Source organism: Vicia villosa, linkage group LG5, assembly GCF_029867415.1.
Source record: "Vicia villosa cultivar HV-30 ecotype Madison, WI linkage group LG5, Vvil1.0, whole genome shotgun sequence".
Classification (NCBI taxonomy): domain Eukaryota; kingdom Viridiplantae; phylum Streptophyta; class Magnoliopsida; order Fabales; family Fabaceae; genus Vicia; species Vicia villosa.
Genome location: NC_081184.1, coordinates 71,676,687 through 71,682,166, shown reverse-complemented (window position 1 = coordinate 71,682,166; position 5,480 = coordinate 71,676,687).

Sequence of the window (5,480 nt, the reverse complement as noted above, 5' to 3'; positions counted from 1 at the left end):
GACCATTAGCTTGCGGATGATAGGCCGTTGTTACTTTGTGCTTCACACCATATTGTTGTAAGACTTTTTCAAGTTGTGTGTTGCAAAAATGTGAGCCACCATCACTAATGAGAATCCTTGGTGTTCCAAACCTTGTAAAAATGTTTTTCTTCAAGAACTTGATCACGGTTTTTCCATCCGCCTTCGGACATGCTATTGCTTCCACCCACTTTGAAACATAATCAACCGCAACCAAAATATACTCACAACCAAAAGACGAAGGAAATGGTCCTACAAAGTCTATTCCCCAACAATCGAACACTTCTACTTCTAACATATTTGTCAATGGCATTTCATTCCTTTTGCTCACTCCACCACTTCTTTGACAATTGTCACAACTTTGTGCATGCAAGTAGGCATCTTTGAATAACGTCGGCCAATAGAACCCGGATTGGAGAACTTTTGCCGCCGTTCTTTGTCCACCATAGTGCCCACCATAAGGTGAGTTATGACAATGCCACAAAATTCTCATTGCTTCTTCCCTTGTCACACATCTCCTTAACACACCATCCACACCAATTTTGAACAAGTATGGATCATCCCACACATAAAATTTGGCATCATGAAGGAACTTCTTTGTTGCACTTTTACTCCAATCTTCCGGCATCCAACCCGATGCCTTGTGATTAGCCATATCAGCAAACCACGGCCTTTCTTCCACCATGAACAACTTTTCATCCGGGAATGATTCCAAAACCTCTTCTTCTTTGTTTGTTACCTCCTCATTTACCAACCTTGACAAATGATCCGCCACCAAGTTTTCCGCTCCTTTCTTGTCTCTAATCTCTAGGTGGAATTCTTGTAGCAACAATATCCACCTGATTAGCCTTTGCTTTCAATCCGGCTTGGTAAGCAAATACTTTATCGCTGCATGGTCAGTGTAAACAACAACTTTCGAACCAATTAAGTAGGACCTAAATTTTTCTAATGCATATACAATAGCTAGCAGCTCTTTTTCGGTTGTTGCATAATTAATTTGTGCTTCATTAAGAACCTTACTAGCATAATGTATAACATGAAAAATTTTTCCTTTTCTTTGACCCAACACCGCTCCTACCGCATAATCACTAGCGTCACACATTAGTTCAAAATCAAGTTTCCAATCGGGCGCTATGATTATGGGTGCGGTAGTCAATCTTTGTTTCAATTCATTGAAAGCTAAAAGACATGCATTATCAAAAACAAAAGACTTATCTTTGTTGAGCAAGTTGCTCAAAGGCTTTGCAATCTTTGAGAAGTCCTTGATAAATCTTCTATAGAATCCCGCATGGGCTAAGAAGCTTCGAATTCCTTTGACATTTGTTGGCGGTGGCAACTTTTCAATAACCTCCACTTTTGCTCGGTCGACTTCAATTCCTTTGGAAGAGACTTTGTGACCAAGAACTATGCCTTCGGTAACCATGAAATTGCATTTTTCCCAATTAAGGACCAAGTTGGTTTCAACACATCTTTTCAACACGGCATCCAAATTCTTCAAACAAAGATCAAATGAAGCTCCAAAAACAGAGAAGTCATCCATGAAAACTTCCATTGTCTTTTCTATGAAGTCCGAGAAGATAGCTTGCATACATCTTTGGAAAGTGGCCGGTGCATTACACAATCCAAACGGCATTCGCCTATAAGCAAAAATTCCAAAGGGACAAGTGAACGCCATTTTCTCTTGATCTTCCGGATTGACCGAAATTTGGTTGTACCCGGAGTAGCCATCCAAGAAACAATAGAACTCTTGACCCGATAACCTTTCCAACATTTGGTCCATAAAAGCTTAAGGGAAGTGATCTTTCCTAGTAGCTTGATTAAGCTTTCGGTAATCAATACACATCCTCCAACCCGTCACGGTCCTTGTCGGAATCAACTCATTCTTTTCATTTGTGATCACGGTCATTCCTCCTTTCTTTGGTACCACTTGGACTGGACTCACCCATGCACTATCGAAAATAGGATAAATCATTCCGGCTTCCAATAGTTTCACCACTTCCTTTCTTACAACTTCTTTCATTGTAGGATTCAACCGGCGTTGAGGTTGAGCTACCGGTTTAAAATCCTCCTCCATCATAATTTTATGCATACAATAGGCCGGACTAATCCCTTTTAAATCGGAAAGAACCCATCCTATTGCCTCCTTGTTAGCTTTCAACACATGAATTAATTTCTCTTCCTCCTTGTTAGACAATGAACCACTAATGATCACCGGCTTCTTACCACCTTCTTCAAGAAAAACATATTTCAAATGAGGTGGTAACATCTTCAATTCTAACTTAGTTTCCTCCACCTTTGGCTCATCTTTCAACTCCTCCATCTTTGCTTCAAAAGGACTTATCTCTTCAAAAACATCAAGATCTCGCAAACACTCTTCAATCTCTTTTTCTTCTTCTTCGTTGAGAACATCAAGAGCTTTAGTTAATGTTTTCTCAAGAGGATTGAACACATGAGCTCGACTTTCAACTTGCATGATAACTTCCTCCATAGCATCAATTCTAAAACAATCACTTGTATCATTTGGATATTTCATTGCTTCTGAGAGATCAAAACACACTTCCTCATCTTGGAACCTCAATTTCATCAAACCATCATCAATGTCTATCATCATCCTTGTCGTCTTCATAAAAGGTCTTCCTAGTATCAATGGGGTATCAACATCTTCCTCCATATCAATGACAACAAAATCAACTGGAAAGAAGAACTTGTCAACTTTCACAAGCAAATCTTCCGATATCCCAAAAGGCATAGTTGTAGACTTATCGGCTAATTGAAGTGTCATTCTTGTATTTTTCATATCAACAATGCCTAACCTCTTGACCATGGATAAAGGAATCAAATTGATACTTGAACCCGTGTCAACCAAGCCTCTTCCAATATGAATGTCACCAATAGTAACCGGCAAAGTCACTCTTCCCGGATCTCTTTCCTTTCTTGGTAAAGTACTTTGAATGATTGCACTACATTTAGCATCTAAGACAACCGTTTCGGGCTCAGTGTAACTTCTCTTCTTTGTGAGGATGTCCTTCATAAACTTGGCATATTTTGGCATTTGCTCTAAAGCTTCACCAAAAGGAATATTAATTTGCAACTGCCGAAATATGTCCAGAAAACGCGCATATTGCCTCTCATTATCTTTCTTTGAGGGAGCATGAGGATAAGGTAGATTCCGAACGGGAGGACTCATAACTTTCTTCTTTCCCTCTTGAATCTTTCTCTTTTTCTCTCTATTTTTTCTTTTTCTTCCTCACTTTTTTCTTCACTCTCATTTTCAACTAAAACTCCCTCATTTTTCTTTGGTTCTACTTCACTTTCTACCTCTTTCTCCTTTTCTACCCTAACTTCCTCCTCCTCAATCTCCTTCTCCACTTCACTTTCACACGCTCTCCCACTCCTAGTTACAACCGCTTTGCAATGCTCCTTAGGATTGGTTTGAGTGTTTGTCGTGAATGATGGTCCGGTTTGCTTCTCGGCTAGTTGTTTCGCAAGTTGGCCGACTTGAGTCTCTAGATTCTTTATTGCCGCTTCATTACTCTTTTGATTCGCCATTGATGCTTGCATGAATTGATTTAGAGTCTCCTCCAACTTTGAAGGCTTGTCTTGAGAAGGTGGTTGTTGTTGATAAGGATTTTGTCTTTGTTGATAATTATCTTGTCTCCACCCTTGGCCATATTGTGGTGCATTAGGCCTTTGTTGGTATCCACCTTGATTTTGGTAAGGAGATTGTCTTTGTTGATAGCCTCCTTGATTTTGATTCGCCATATAATTCACTTCATTCACCGGTGGACAATATCCGGTAGGATGGTCTCCACTACAAAGCTCACACGAAGCAACTTGTTTGTTCTTGTTAGGATCTTGTAGCTCTTTGAGTTGTTGAGGTAACCTTGCCATTTGTTTTGTAAGCTCCTCCACTTGTTGAGAAAGAAGCTTATTCTGAGCAAGAATAGCATCATTGGTTCCTAATTCAATAAGCCCCGGTTTCTTTTGAACAACTCCTCGGTTATGTTGCACCTGATGATCATTTCTGGCCATTTTCTCAATTATCTCTATTGCCTCCTCTGCTGTCTTAGCCATCAAGGAACCTCCAGCAGTAGCATCTAACAGAAGCTTAGGTTGTGGTTGTAAGCCATTACGAAAAATGTGAATCTGAGTAAGTTCATCAAATCCATGACTAGGACACTTTCTCAACATTGACTTATACCTTTCCCATGCCTCATTGAGAGTTTCATTCACACCTTGAGAGAACACTGAAATTGCTGTTTTTGCTTCAAGTAACCGTGACTGAGGGAAGAACCTATCAAGAAACTTTTCTTCTAACTCATTCCAATTTGTCATGGTTTGAGTGGGTTGGTCTAGATACCAATCCTTTGCTTTGCCAATTAAGGAGTGAGGGAATAATCTCTTAAACACCTGCTCTTCCTCTCTTTCAGGGGCTCCTACTGCTCCAGCAATTTCATAAAACTTTGTCAAGTGTGTATATGGGTCCTCATGATCAAGACCTGCAAAGGGACTAGCATAAAGTAGCTGAAGAATGCCAGTCTTCATTTCAGAATTTCTTGCATTGTTGTCATTTCGTGCAAACTGGGCTGCTCTTCTTGGACTGTTAGCACATGGTGCTCTTGGCGGCGGTGGTGGTGGTGGTGGTGGATCTTGTTCTCCATGCCCTGCCATCTCTTCTTCTATAACTTGTGGTGCTGATGAAGTAGTAGCTTCTTGGGCTAATCTTCGTTCTTTGGCTAGTTTCCTTCTTCTTCTGGTTTTACTGTTCAATCTCCTTGCGGTTCTTTCAATTTCTGGATCAAAAAGAAGCTGATCTGCTGGTACACTCCCACGCATAAACCAGAGCTGAAACACTACCCAAAAAGTGAGCAAAGACTAGGCAATAATAATAATATTTATACTCAAAACACACAAAAACTATTGCTATGCTTATAATATCTTAACGCCAATCCCGGCAACGGCGCCATTTTCTTAGAAAGTATAGGATAAGTATTTTTAGTATCGTCTCCTCAGGGATTGATGCGATATTATCGCCGTTCTACAGCTTAGTGTATTTTGAGTTAAGGTTTTGGATGTTTTTAGTGTCATGAAAGATAAATAGCATGAAAAGAAATTAAAGACAATAACTTGGGGTTTGAAAACGGTTTGGTAAAACTGTGTCAAGATTAGTGTTCATTAGTTTGTTTCATATGTACTCTAATGATTATATATATGAACCTATTCATGATTAATACAATCACGTATCCTCTCGATACCGTTTATCTCTAAAGCAATATCGTGATTATTATCATATTCACCGTCAGATGATCTCTCATGCCGACAATCAACATGATAATCTTAAAAGCTTGATACTTGTGAATATCAACTCACAAATCTATCTCTAGAGTTTGTTTATTGATAGATGAATATCTTTTAGGTCTAGCTTTGAAACATATCTCTCAATAATGATCCAAAACAACAAA